The 15,842-nt window shown below is 39.4% G+C and overlaps 1 protein-coding gene across 12 annotated transcripts in view; it reads right to left on the minus strand.

Annotated features, from left to right (window-relative positions):
- baz2ba (bromodomain adjacent to zinc finger domain, 2Ba) overlaps positions 1-15,842 on the minus strand; it is a 251,814-nt gene that overhangs the window by 203,008 nt on the left and 32,964 nt on the right. For all 12 annotated transcript variants that reach the window (XM_063052309.1, XM_063052299.1, XM_063052301.1 and 9 more), the window contains exon 2: positions 12,573-12,689. The gene's annotated coding sequence lies outside the window, so the exon portion shown is untranslated. The remainder of the gene's footprint in view (positions 1-12,572; positions 12,690-15,842) is intronic.

A 15,842-nucleotide genomic window follows, 5' to 3' on the forward strand; every position in this document is an offset into this window, starting at 1 on the left:
ATTTAGGACTACTTCAGCTGAAATTCACAGTCACAGCCCTGGGTACTTCAGTAAGCAACATCATTTTAAGATTTTTAAAAAATCTATCAATCCTCAATCTATCAATACTCTGAATCTATCTACCTGTCTATCAATAATCTATCAATACTCTGGATGGCAGACTTGGGTCATGAGTGCAGTTCCCCTTTAAGAAAACAGAAGTATGGAAGGCTCACTGGTCTACAGGTATACTTGAAACGCCGAGGCCTTAGAACCCAACTTCCGACTATCCTGCTGGCAAACAAAAAGTCTCTGGAAAATAAAACTGAAGACCTCAGAGCAAGATTACAGTACCAGACGGACATCAGGCACTGTGTGTACCTTTGCTTCACAGAAACATGGCTTACACCCGCCATTTCAGATGCAGTACTGCAGGCCAATGGCTTCATCATTCTCTACAAAGACATAACAGTTCAGTCTTTTAAAGGTAGAGGAGGTGGAGTATGCTTCGTGATTAACTCATCGTGGTGCACAGAGAGGTGGCTCTGTCTCAATCCTGCTCACCTGACCTGGAACATCTAGTTGTAAAGGATCGTCCATTTTGTCTGCCATGGAAGATTTTTGTCATCACCCTAGTTGGGGGATGTACAGTACTTTCCACCTCACTGAAGCAGCTGAGCACAGTGATCAGCAGTCACAAATCAACACACCCTGATGCCTTCCCAATCATCGTGGAGGATTTCAACCTGGCCAATAACCACCAATATATCACCTGTGAACCAGTGATGTCAACACACTTCACCACCGTCATACTGCCATCAAGAACGGTTACTGTAACACCCTATGTCCGCTATTGGGCAAGTCTGATCACCTAGCTGCACTCTTACTCCCAACATACAGGCAGGGACTAAAGACTGCAGCACCAGTGGTAAGGACCGACAAACCAAGGTTAAGGAAGGCAAAGGAGCGCTTAAGGGACTGTTTCAAGTCAGTAGACTGGACAATAATCAGGGATTCATCTTCAAATCTGAATTAATACACCACAGTTGTCACTGATTTCATCAAGACCTGTGTGGATCAGTGTGTGCCTTTGAGAATATACCAAGTGAAGGACTGAATATGTATTAGTTATGTACAATTCATTTGTGCAGACTCACATCTATTTTCAAAATGGCCTCATTAGGATCTAGTCAAGATTGAACCAGGAAAATGTGAAGCCAAGTGCTTATCTCTTGTACAACTCCAACAGAGTATCTTAGGCTCAAGCCACCTCCATTCAGGGACAAACAGCTTCCTTTTTAAGCCAAGGCATTAAGGCTTATTGAATTTTTAAAAACGGGGTTTGGCAGTTATCTGGTTAAGTGGTCTCATAAGTTGTCAAACTTTGTTCCTGCCCTCTAAAAGTTTGGCAGAAACAAATGGAAATAATGCAAGGTGTCTGCTGTAATGTGGCAAAAAGGGTTTCTGTAAAAGGAGTAAGGTCATTTGTTGGAATGCTCCTTGATGGGGGGAGAAAAAAAAGAGAGATCAGAATGGGAAAGAGTGCAAAACTTATAAATTTATAATTTGATTTTTGGCCTTATATTTACTATCATTTATTAATTTTTACTTCTGTTCCGTATTACAATTTTATTTCGTTACAGTAATGGCTGTACTTATGTAAAAATATTTGATTGGCTTTAACCTGAAAATATTTTTTAAAAAACCTGCTGCTGCTGTAAAACTTGTTGCTATACCTTATGGTTTAGTTATTGCTCTTTTCCCTGCCTTGTGGAGCTTTTTTTTTTGCCATTTTCTTAGCATTTGTCTGTTTTTTTTTACAAAGCTGTGTGGCTAGCTTGATGCTCAAGCCAGCATGGATATAGAGCATGCAAGGGACCGGCCAGATTCAAACCCAGAACCATTCGCCTTGAAGTCCAGTGCTGATGCCACTACATCACTAACAAGCAAGGGACTAGAAGGGCATGGTAAAAAGAAAAACTTTGCTCTTCTTGGCTATGAAAACATACCATAGTCATCTGATAACCTTACAATATATCTAAAGTTTTTTGTTATCCTTAAGTGATGTACCTTGAAATTTTATCCTACACTAATATGTGCAGAATTGATGAAGGTAGAGCACTGAACACCATGTATATGGATTTTAGTAAGGTGTTTTAGACAAGAGTTCTGAATGAACCTTCCCATGATAGGTTCATTTAGAAAGTCAGGAGGCATGGGATCCAGCGAAAGTTGGCTGCATGGATTCAGAATTGGCTTGCCCATAGAAGGCAATAGTAGATGAAGCAGATTCTACCTGGAGAGGTTGGTGGCCAGCAGATCTGTTTTGGGACCCCTGCTCTTTGTGGTTTTTATAAATGATTTAGATGAGAAAATAGAAAGGTGGGTTAGGAAGTTTGCAGATGACATGAAGGTTGGTGATGTTGTAGATAATGCAGATGGTTATTGTAGGTTACAACAGGAAATTGATAGGATACAGAACTGGCAGAAGGAGTTTAATCCAGAAAAGTGTGAAGTGATACACTTTGGAAAATCAAACTTGATGGGCAGAGTGTGCGGTTAATGGTAGAATTCTTAGTAGTGTGGAGGAACAGAGGGATGTTGGGGTCCATGTCATTAGGTCCCTCAAAGTTGCCGAGCAAGTTGCTAGGGCAGTTACGACTTAAAGGCATATTGGCCTTCATTAGTTAGGGGATTGAGTTTAAGACCATGATAAGTTGCAGCTCTATAAAACTCCCGTTAGACAACATTTGAAATGTTGTGTCAGTTCTGTTTGCCTCATTGTAGTAAGAATGTGGAAGCTTTAGAGAGGGTGCAGAGATTTACCAGGATGCTTCCTGGATTAGAAAGCATTTCTTATGAAGAAAGGTTGAGCAAGCCAGGGCATTTCTCTTTGGAGAGAAGGATGAGGGGCGACTTCGAGGTGTACAAGATAAGACGTGTTTATAGAGCAGACAGCCAGGGTCTTTTTCTCAGGGCGGAAATGGCTAATATGAGAGGACAATTTTTATTTATGTATCTATTTAAACACTGAGTGGTGGGTGAGTGGATTGTGCTGTGGGGAGTAGTAGAAGCAAACATATGAGGGACATTCAAGAGACCCCTTGATGGACGAAAGTAAAATGGAGGTGATTGTAAAGAAAAGCATTAGGTTGATCTGGGAGTAGGTTAAAAGGCCGGTACAACACAGTGGGCCAAAGGGCCTGTACTGTGCTGCTCCATGTTTTACGTGTTCTATCCAAATCAGAAGCCATGAATGAACTAAGAGACTCAATCTGCTCTTATTCCTTATTTTCAAAGGAGAGAATAGTTGCAGATGCTGGAAATCAAAGTAATACACCCAGATATGCTGGAGGAACTCAGCAGGGCAGGTAGCACCTATGAAAAAGAGTAAACAGTCAACATTTCGGGCTGAAAACCTTCACAGGAACTGGAAAAAGAAATAAGAAGTCAGACTAAGAAGGTAGGGGGAGGGGAGGAAGAAGTACAAGGTAGTACATAATGGTGAAACTGGGAGAGGGGAAGGGGTGAGGAGCAGGGAAGTCAATCATTGAAAGACGTAAAGTGGGAATCTGACAGGAAAGGAGAGAAGGTCATGAAAGAAAGGGAAGGGAATGGAGCACCAGAAGAAAGTGATAGGCAGCTAAGAAGATAAGGTGAGAAGGGGAAATGTGAATGAGGAATAGAGAAGGAGAAGGGGAGGGGGAAATTACAGGAAGTTCGAGAAATCAATGTTCATGCCATCAGGTTGGAGGCTACCCAGACAGAATACAAGGAGTTGGTCCTCCAGCCTGAGTGTGGCCTCATTGTGGCAGAAGAAGAGGCCATGGACTGGCATGTCAGAATGGGAACGGGAAGTGACATTAAAATGGGCGGTCACTGGGTTATCCACTTTTTCTGGCAGATGGAGTATAGGTGCTCGACGAAGTGGTCTCCCAATCTGCATCAGGTCTCACTGATATATAGGAGGCCACACCGGGAGCACCAGATACAGTAGATGATCCCAAAAGACCCACAAGTGAAACGTCACCTCACCTGGAAGGTACAGGAGATGACCTCAATAGACTGACAGATGAAGTGTCACCTCACTTCTCCTGCTTTCCCTGCTTAAAAAAAAAGAAACTTGGGATCAAAATCATTATTTTAGAGATTTTGATCCAAAGTCTCAATTTTCTTTTAGCAGGGCTTCCCAATCAACCACTCAAATTTTACATATTTGAATATTCCAAAGGTTTTGCCCACAACTCAAGGTTTCTGTCCAGGGCACCAGGACCTGGCTTCCAGTTCCTCATTTGCGCCCCACCCTAACAGCTACTCAGCTCCAAGCTTCATGTCTGTGAACAGGCAGTCAGCAGAGATGCATACTTTATTGTTAAAATTGTTTGAAGATAATGGCCCATAAACCCATCCTACAATGAGTATTTTTGATCAACTTCCAATTATAGAGCAGTTTTTTTCTTTCCATAGTCAGTTCAAATCCCAAGACAATTGGGCTTTGGTGACAAGAGCAAGCCGTGACAAGGTTTTATATCCTCTATCTTATTGTCTTAGTCAATAAATCACAAAGGTTATGGAGGCCGTGGCAGTCGTATGCTCCTCCTGCAGGGAGTGAGAAATCAGATACATATCCAATATCCCTGATCACTAGACCTGTAGAAGCTTAAGGATGACACAGATAGGTGGAATCGTTGATAGTGTGGCAGATACTGTCTCGCTCTGTGACACCTCTGTCCTTTTATTAGGGCGACAGAGAGCCTGTGGCATGAAGTGTCAGGTAATGATTAGTTTTTGTTGGTTCTGCAAATCATGGTCTTTATTCGGGGCCTCACCATTGTATGCTTGGTGGGTGGAGGGTGCTGATGCTCTTTATGAAATAGGTGGGGGGAGGGGAAGGGTTAATGGTTTGCTGCTGCTTGTGCATGGGAGAGGGGAGTAGGGGGCTTTGTGGTTCTACCAATTTTACTGTCACTCATTCTTTGGGGTACTCTTCTGTTTTGTGGATGTCTGCGAAGAACAAGAAGTTCAGGCTGTGTATCGTATACATTCTCTGATATTAAATGAAACTACTGAACTATTGATAGTCTCAGTCAACAGAAGGAGATTAATGTGTTGGTGAAAAGGGCTGAAAATGGCAGATGGAGATTAATCCTTATAAATGTAAAGAGATGCATCTGGGAGTACTAACATGGATAGGACATGCATTTCATGAATGGTTGGGTCTTGGGGAGTTTTGAGGAACAAACAGACCTCAAAGTCCATATATCTTTGAAGGTAACAACACAGGCAGATAATGTGATGGGGAAGATACATGCGATACTGCCTTTCATTAGGGTGAATAGAGTGGGGAGGTAATTCTCCCAATTTATACAATCTTTTCGAGAATGCAAGGGCAATCCTCCAGAAGTTCCCAGATGGGAGAAATACTGGAGAAACCAGGTCCATTTTCCCTAAAATGGGGAGGATACAAGTAAAATATACAAAATTATGAAAGTATAGATTGCATAGACTCCATAATCAGAGGGAAATAAAACTAGAGAAATAGATTTAAGATAAGGGGGAAGATGTTTAGAGGGGATATGAAGAGTTTATTCATCTAAAGAGTAGCAAGTACTTAGAATGCACTTCCAAGACAGTGCTTGAAGCTGGGTTGCTGAGAACACTTAATGTCCAGATAAGCACCTGAAACATTCAGGCAAGAAGACTGAACCAAGCTCCAGGAGACAGCATTAATACAGAAAGATGCCCACTAGCTAGCGTGGACAAGTTTGGCTGAATAGCCTATTTCCATGACTCTAGTTAATAAAGGGAATATTTACATTGGTTTAAATTGGATTAAATTGGTAGGCACTGTACCATAGGGGTCAGCACAATGCTTTACAGTGCAGAAGACTGGGGTTCATATCCCATTGTTACTTGTAAAGTGTTTGTACATTGTTTTAACTTGGGCTTCCTCGGCTGCTCAAGTTTCCTCCCAGTCCAAAGACGTACTAGTTGGTAGGTTAATTGGTCATTATAAATTGCCCCATGATTAGGCTCGGATTAAATTCGCTGATTGCTGGGCAGCATAACTCGAAGGACTGGAAGGGCCTATTCCACACTGTATCTTAATAAATAAATAAATCGATCCGACTAACTAACGTAAACAAGTTTTAAACAAGGAACTTTATAATATTGAAATCTTTAATGTTAAGAAAACACAAAAAAATGCTGCGTACTTAATATACAAAATAAAAACCTTGAAAATATTGATAGTTCTGTTTGAAAAAAAACATTTTTTTTAACCTTAATGATTATTGATATGTTTTGCAACTACATTTCAAGGACAGTTCCCTTTAATTTTTTTTTGAAATGTCCTTTTATCAGAAACCTCTCTTGCTTCTCTGCCTTTCTATTTGCTACTTACAAAATGTTACCTCATTTAGCTTGTTCAGACTGGCTTCCACTGTTGTTTAACATACTTACCCTGCCAACAGCTGAGCCAGATCTACCAGGAAGCTCCAAGGCCCAAGGCCTAGCTCTGTACTGCACTGAGCTGTGAGAAAATGATCAACTTTAACTGTTTCTAACATCATGGATCACAGCCTACAAATCTGACAGTAATGACTGACCATACCCCAAGCAAATCAATAACTTCTGGATTAGATTGAGTCCTCAAGTAATTTTAGTTTTCGTCAGGTTTCTCATTCTTTTAAAAGACCGATGTCACTAACTACGAGTGCTGTCTCAGTTTCCAACTTTTGCAGAAGATTTCACGAACGCAGCATAACAAATATACAAAAAAAGGCAGCATTTTAAAAAAATTTAATGACATATAACTTCAAGCTGTTTTTCAAAGATTCAAGTACATTTATTTTTAAAGTATGTGTGCAGAATACAACCCTGAGATGCATTTCAAATAAGTTTAGGACATGTTTAATGTTCCCCAGAACATAATTAAACAATAAGTGTGTTTCATCCAGCACACCTCATATAACTCTGGCAGCAACTGAGGAAGGAAATGGACAGTCAACATTCATTTCCCACCATAGATGAAGCCTGTCTGCTGAGTTCCTCCAGCACTTTCTTTGTTGCTCCGGATTCCAGTATTTGCAGTCTCTTGTATCATAAGTTAAATTGTTCCCAAGTTTTCAGCAGTACACAACTGTCGAGTTAGCGAATAGCATTTACATTACAAACAAATCATCTGGAATGCCCCAGTCAAAGTTAACTTTTGGTCTGGATTCCAAAGGATAGAAATTTTTCCAGCAACAGGTAACCACATCTGCAGTCTTGTGTCTCAATAAATTTCTGCCCTTTTGATTTTTCACTAATATTCGCCATCCTATTCTGAAGACACGGACTGGGGAGGATCTGTGATCCATAATGACTAAATATTTTCTGGTAATGTTTTCATTTACAACAATTCAATATTATAAGTTATCTGCTTTAACCTGAAACCTGAGCTCTTTATATATTCTATCAAACTAAATCAATTTTATTGATATCCACAATGTACCAGCTAATTTAGATTTATAAATTCCACTGTAATACAATTTAAGCCAGACTATTAATAAAAATTGAAGCTGTAATTAACCTCCCAAACCACTGACAATCAATACAAACATTAAGGTAGATACAATCTTGTAGCCCAGAAATTTCCAAACTCTTTCTTCATCATCTTATCCACAGCTTGTATCAACATTGCTTATCCAATTAATATTCATTTCTATTTTATTAAGCGATAGCTAATCTGCACTTCCAGGCCTTCTAGCCTTGCCACACCAGCAAACCCCAGACATCCCACCTCTCCCGGAAGTTCCAGGAGTCTCCCACATATTAATAGTGGCTCCCTGATGCCGCAAATTATATACAATATCACGGAAATCAATTTTTTTTGAGAGTGAGCGAGAAGAGAGAGTGCGAGAGCGACCACGAGACAGCGCGCGCACGTGAGAGCGAGAGCAAACAAGCGAGATAGCAAGCGAGAGTGCTTGAGAGCACGAGCGATGGCGAGAGAGCGAGAGAGAAAGCGAGAGCGCAAGCAACCAGGAGAGAGACAGTGCGTGCGAGCGAGAAAGCAAGCGAAAGCGCTTGAGAGCGCGCGAGCAACCACGGGAGAGAGAGCGAGAGAGAGCGCGCCATGGCAGAGTGTTCCAAAAAAAAATATAAAACGTACGTCACCCCAGACTACACTAAAGTGTACCCCTGCCTAATAGGGGTCAAAATAATGACAGTGTTGCTCATTGCACTGTTTGCAACAGTGATTTTTCTATTGCCCATGGTGGGTTAAGACTGTAAAAGATGTGTTGAGGTGAGTTTAACAGGTGTCATTCATTCATTAGCATAGCTAACATTATTTAAACTAGCTGGCTGGTTGCTAAGGAGCTACTCTATTGCAGACATCCCACCTCTCCAGGAAGTCTCCCGCAAATTGGTGGTGCTACCTCCCTGAAATGAGTTTTTGCAGGGTAGGATGTCTGAAACCCAATTAACCCAAACCCAATGACAGGACAATTTACAATGACCAACCTACTCAGTACACCTTTGGACTATGTGAGGAAACCAGAACACGTGGGGAAACCTCACACGTTCCACAGGGAGGACGTACAGACTCCTTACAGAACGGCACAGGAATGGAACGCTGAACTCTGAAACACCCCAAGCTGTGATACCATCGCACTAACCGCTTTACTGTCATAAATTTAACTGTAATAAAATTAATAAAGGAGCTGGAGCAATTTAAGAAATTCATGTCTATATTTAAAACTAATTTCTAGAAGTGATATGCTCTATACATTTCAAAACAATGTCAAAATATAATATTCCTACAGCTAAAATAAATATATCTTCTATATTTTTATGCTGCATTTTGAAAATCATACACAATTCTCATCCTGATGTCTGCTGTGAAGACTAAAATATTTTGAGAAATTAGATGATATAGCTATGGAAATGCAGAATACAAAATTTAACACTCCAGGTTTATTAATCAAATTTCTGCAACAAGGTATAAATTTTAGGTAATCATATTATGTTTATATAGAGATTGTGTATAGTTTAAGATATTTCCGTTGGCAAGTTAGTTTAGCATCTTTAGGGAACATAACTGCTCACCAGCTAAGACCTCACATTTGGTTTCTGTTCGTCTCACTAAAAAGAGCTCCTTAAAAAAAATTACAGGAAGCCTATTTACATAATTGATACAAAGTGCTTTGAAACCCTTTGTATTCTTTATAAAAATAGTGAAAATATAAACACCAAGGTGGAAACACATTGTGTACTTCAAAACTAAAAATTATGTAGCCTTCAGAGAAAGGAAGGCCAGTTTTGCTCTGCTTTGGTGACTTGTTGCTTTACTGCATAGCTGTCTAAAAATAATTTTTAAAAAATTAAACATTGCTCTTTTCACAAGGCTGCCTTTACTAATATGAAAGATCTCACCCAAAAACGTCAACTATTTATTCATTTCCATAGATGATGCCACACCTGCTGAGTTTCACCAGCATTTTGTGGGTGCATGTTGCCTTTACAAATACATAGTTCTGTAGTAACGGTTAAGTAAATAAATGTGTAAAAGTGCAACCAGTTTAGTTTCCTGGAAGCAAGCTTGCTTGTTTATACCGACATAAAGCAATCTGGCTTCATATTTAATCAATGATAGCTCAGGTCAGTTAAGTAACGTGCATTACCAGGTGACCTTTAATCCACCTTTGGGTTGAATAATAAGAAACATATTGCCACCAGAAACCAAAAAACGAAATGTATTTTAGTTAAGCTCGTCTCTGCTCGGCAAAAGATTTAACAGTATAAGTAGATTCTGAAGTACAAACAACCTTCAAAAATATTATTGAATATTAATTATACAATGAAGCACTCCCATCTAGTGGTTTCAAAGTGACAAGCAAAAATCTGTCTGAATACCCAAGCATCAGCTACATTTGCATTTAACAGCTAGAGCACCAGTAATCAAACTCTTTTGCTCCTTTTTAAACTTGCAATCTATCCCTTGGATTTACATTCATTTAACATGCCACCATTAATTACTCTTCATACTAAAACTGAGCGGATAATTTTAACAAACTGGCCTTTAATTCCCTGCAAGCTGCCAAGCTAAGTATTCTTGCTGATAAACCGTATGGCAAGAGTGGTTTAGCTTTTACAAACCTTCACTGTTAAGTTCCTGATAAAAGTCACCCTGTTTATTTTAATAATTGAGGTCCTGCACAATGATAGTGCATTGCACATAAGGGGAACAAGTGTTATTGTGGGGATTTGGGCAAGACTACACTTAGGTAAAAGCTGAAAGCCACTTCAACAAATGGCAGAGTTGTGCCTGTTAATATATCCAGCTATTATACATGTCTAAAACCGGAAATTTTTCTGAAATATTTAAAAATTATTAAAAGTAAACAATAAAGATTAAAAACCCAAGTTTAGCAGATTTAGAAACAATTAAGTGCACTTAATTAAACTGAGTAATTCAAATAAAAATACAAATTACCCAAACAACACACACAAAACACTGGAGGAACACAGGCAAGGCAGCATCTATGGGAAAAAAAGGATACAGTCAACATTTCAGGACAAGACCCTTCACCAGGACTAGAGACAAGATGAGGAGTCAAAGTAAGAATGTGGGGAGGGAAGGAGAGGAAGGATAGGGTCTTGCTCCAAAACATTGACCAGTCATGCCCCACTATGGACGGTGATAGATGAAACCGGAGGGGCGGGGGAGAGGGGAGAAAAAAAAAGAGCTGTGGTGAAAGAGATACAGCACTAGAGAAGGGGCAATGTGATACAAGACCATGGAAGAAAGACAGATAAGTAACCCAAAATTAACTATTGCCCTTTGGAGCAGTTTCTTTAAATATAAATGAACGCTGTTGTTGATCCTGTGTCTAGTCTCACCTGGCACAGATAATGTGAGTAGATTCCTGAGCAACACACAAATTGCAGGAGGAACTCAGCAAGTCAGGCAGCATCTATTGAGGGGAGAGATAGTTGATATTTCAAGCCAAGACCCTTCATGAGGATAGGGTCTCAGCCCAAAACATTGACTGGTTATGCTACCTGACCTGCTGAGTTCCTCAAGCATTCTGTGCATTACTCTGGATTTTCCGCTTCTGCAGACTCTCACGTGTTTGAGAGTGGATTTCTCGCCCTTAATGCTGGCTAAATGTCACAACTCCATGATCCAGTGCTAAGTAGCACAAGGAGTACGAAGTCAGAGCACAGTCAAGAAAAGCTTAGCAGAGAAGCCAGTGAGTTCAGAACTTCTGCATTCAGGCACTTGAGAGGGCAGCCAGAATTCCAGAATATAGCAGCATAAATACAAGGAAATGCACTTCCCAACCAAAACTGAGTTTTTGTAATGTCGAGAATAAACAATTAAAGTTTGGTTTTATCTAAATTTCGATTGTTTATTGGTTAATCAAAGCTAATGGTTCATACAAAAATTGTTATCAATTAATCAGATATAATAAGGATCTTGAGCATTAACCCATAATGAAACAACCATTTGTAAAATTGCTCAAGGTGTGAATATCACTGGGATTCAGAATACATTTAAGTTTTAGCTTAGGACTGATGAGAACACCAGAAAAACACATTGCTCATGCTAGTTAGCCTGAGACCATCTAAAGTCATGCATAGTCAAGGATTGAAATATGATTAGTGTTAGGGTGAGCCAAAACAATAAATGCCCATTGGTCAGCTCACAACCAACCCCAGGCTGACTTTCACTACCTGACTGTTCCAATCAACGTCTTGAATATTTTCTTTGGGTAAACCATTTAAATAGTCATGCTTTGGGGATGTACAGTTGAGTTTTGAGATTTGTAATTGATAGGGTTTACTGAATAAAGGAATATTTCAAGTTCCAGCTTTGTCCCAACTCCTGGCTTCTGGCCTCATCAGTAGTTATCAGTGAGCGAACACGACAGGTAGGAAAGGAACAAGTATCCCCGCCTCAATTATATTATAAACAAAATGGGTTTTCAGAAAGATCAGCAGCATTTTCAGATGCCTGTCTGCCCTCATGTATCAGATACATTGAATTATTTTTTTCAGCTAACCATGATGAAGTATTATCAACATTTGCCTGCTAGTCCATAACTAGGCCACTGTACTCATGAGCAAATCTGAGCTCCTAAACTACGAAAAGGATATTGATACATCACACAGGATTATACAAATGTGATTTTATGTCTTAAATTTAGAAGTGTAACCAAAGACTCAGTGAGGAATTTGTTGATATTACAAAAGATGGTGGGAAATAAATGAAAACAACCATGGCTCATGAAGAAAAAAAAGCACAAATGAAGCAGCTACAAAAGGAGGAAAGAACTGTATAAATTATATAGCAACTTACAGCATTAAGATCAAAACCATATTGTCATGAATGCAAGATAAATAAAACTCAAAACCATGAAGAATATTGAGAAACATTTGTTCAATGTGAAAGTTTAGTTTTTTTTAAACACATTAAGATATAAAAACATTTGATTACCAAAAATTCTGCTTAAAGAGGTAAAACTTCCAATATTTACTTTATCAGCAGACATTAAATATTAGAGATAAAACATCAATTAGTTATTCACAATCTGGAAACTCACCACTATTCAAGATGCTCTCTTCTTAGTGTTGTTTAATGCACATCACACCAATCAGAACTGTAATCGTCCACTCTCATTTGGACTACAGGATGTTCACCTCACAGGTGGTACTTTCACCTAACAAAAACCCAAAAATGGAGAATGATTCATTTCATGTTATTTTAAGCTACAACAACCAACATTATCTGATTTCTCATGTGAATACCTCAAGTATTTACTTATTTTAAAGTCAGTTATTAAGTTACATGAAACATCTTGTCCTCAGTGAATAGATAATTACATAAAGCATTGTTTACAAACATTAGTGCACCTACATTTACTGAGGAAAATTTCAAAGCAAGAATACATTACAAGAACCTTCAACTGAACTGCCTCATAATACAAGGTAATACATGAAAGAAGGCAGCTGTATAAATCATGTTTCAGAATTAGTCGTGTAATCATAAACAGGACAGTAACAGATCCTTTCGCCCACTGAGTTTGCATCAACTATCAAACACGATTTGCAAAGATCTAATTATTCTCCATACATTACCATCAACTTTTCCCCACTGCACCCAGCTTCTACCATTCACCTACATACAGGGGTAACCTACCAGCACATCTTTGGAATATGAGAGGAAACAACAGCAGCGAGAAGAAACCCACATGGTCACAGACAGAATGTGCAAACTTGACACTAGACATCAGAAATGAACCAGGGTTGCTGGACATGCAAGAAAGCCACATTTCAATCAGTTGCACCACAGTACCACTAAAAATTTGACAAGATTTTCTGCATACACAACTGGGAAGCAAAATTTCTAAATGGGTGGCACTTTGTACTTTTCAAGAAGTGAATGAGGGGTTTAAAATCAACCCTGATATTATTTAAAACTAACATCTTGCAAGTATTCTTCAAGTCCTGTGCCAATATCAAGTAGGAATGTTCAAAGGTTCAAAGGAAATTTATTATCAAAGTATATATATATATATATATATATATATATATATATATATATATATGTTAATATATACAATCCTGAGATTCATGCTCTTGATGGCATATTCAATAAATCCAATAACCTTAACAGAATCAATGAAAGACTGCTCCAACAGGGCGGACACCAGCACGCAAAAGACAAACTGTAAATACAAAAAAATTAAGAATAATAAATAAATAAGCAATAGATAGAGAACATGAGATGGGAGTCCTTAAAATTGAGACCATAGGTTGTGGAACAGTTCAGTGATGAGGCAAGTGAAGTTGAGTGAAGTTATCCCCTCTATTTCAAGAGTTTGATGTTAACCAATCCTGATCCTGGTGGTACTGAAGTTCCGAAACCTCCTTCCTGATGGCAAAATCAAGAAAAGAGAATGATCCAGGTAGATGGAGTCCCTGATGATGGATGCTACTTTCCTGCGACAATGTTCTGTGTAGATGTGCTTAATGGCAGGAAGGGCTTTACCCATGATGGACTGGGCCATATGCACTACTTTTTATAGGATTTTATGTTCAACTATATTGGTGTTTCCATGCCCAACTGTGATGCAGTCAAACTCTCCACCACACATCAATATTAGTTTCTCAAAGTTTTAGATGTCATGCCAAATCTTAAAACTTCTATGGAAGCACAGGCATGTTATTGCCAAATTGGAAGTATGATTTCTAAACAATTATTCAAAACTTGCATACATGCATGGAGCTAAGTCACTGCCAATGTATAACATGTAGTTAAGCTATACAAATACATACTTTGAATAATTTAAGTCTTCAGTACAAATAAACAGATCAGGTAGCATCTGGAAAGAGACCAAAGATGAACTAAGGTTACAGGAGGATGACACTGCATTTGGATTAGCCAGTTTTGATACAAACAGGAATGGCTGGTAATCGGAAAGAGTCAAAGTTAATAAAATGTCCCACAAGCCGCAATGTACCTTAACAAAAGGTGCATTACTCCCTGAGTCAATTTTGGGCTTCACTAGAATTTAGTAGGAAAGTGAAAAATGGAGAAGTGATAAGTATTGGAAATTTAGGGTCACTCTTACATATTCAATGGAGTTGTTCAATCTGCATTTACTTTCTCCAGTTCAGAGGAGGTCCCCATCATGACTACAAAGGGCAATACACCAAAATGCAAAACATGCAAGTGTTTGGATGCTTTACGTGAAACATTCTTGGCACATTCTCACCGTGGCCAAATAGGATGCCTTTGGATTCTGGTAGATTTGGCTACTGTAGATTGCCTCTTTCAAAAGGTAAGTGGCAAAACAAAATGAAAGGAAAACAAAAGGGTTGTTGTAAAGGCATATATGAGAAAGCATGTGCTGCAGGGCTGGAGGGAAGGGGCCTTGGACTGGTCTGCTGGGAGCTGACATGGGCTCAATGGCCTACTAGTGTCACAATAAACAAGTTGGTTCATGTGCCTAGAAGTAAATGATTTCAACAGAAAGCCAGTTGCTGAAAGCAACAGGTAATAAATGCATCTATCACAAAGTAGCAAAATCAACCAGGAGTCCACTATGAACATGGTGCAGTTACATATGCAGACACCCATCCCTAAAATGCAAACTCACAAACAGGATGGGTTGACCCATGCAGAAAATACAAGGTCTTATTCAATGACACTTAAAGACTGCATCAAAAATAGCAGAATTCAACAATTAGCACCTTCAAGTAGATGTTGTTTGGATTCAGTGCTTAGCCCTTGTCACAAGCATTCTTTGGAGCAGCACCCACCCTTTTTTTTAAAACTGTATCTCTGCTACACCCCTGCCAGTCCTTTCAAATTCTACCCCAGCCACATGCAAATATACAATAGGCCTCACTCTAGAGAGGTTCCATCAGGACAACAAAGAGGGTGGTCCAGGCAGGCAAAGGAGCTGCTATGGGAATGGTTCAAGTCAATGGACTGGGCCATGTTCAAGGACTCAGAGGGCCTGAATGAACATACCAGTACCATCACAAATTTTATAAAGTCACTCGTGGAAGGGTTTGTCCCTACAAAAATCATTCAAAGTCTTTCCCAAACAGAAACCTTGGATGAACCAAGAGATGTACAATTTGCAAAGGGCTAGATAGGTGGCATTCAGGACTGATGACCCAGGGAAGTACAAGAGGTCCAGGTATGATCTCTGGATAACCATCTCACAGATGAAGTGGCAATTCCAGACCAAACTTGAATCACAGAAGGATGTTCAACAACTACAGCAAGGCTTGAGTGCCAACCCCTCCAGCAAAGCAAAACCAAGACCGAGCAACATAAATGACAACATGGTTTCACTCAC

Source organism: Mobula hypostoma, chromosome 6 (assembly GCF_963921235.1).
Source record: "Mobula hypostoma chromosome 6, sMobHyp1.1, whole genome shotgun sequence".
NCBI lineage: Eukaryota > Metazoa > Chordata > Chondrichthyes > Myliobatiformes > Myliobatidae > Mobula > Mobula hypostoma.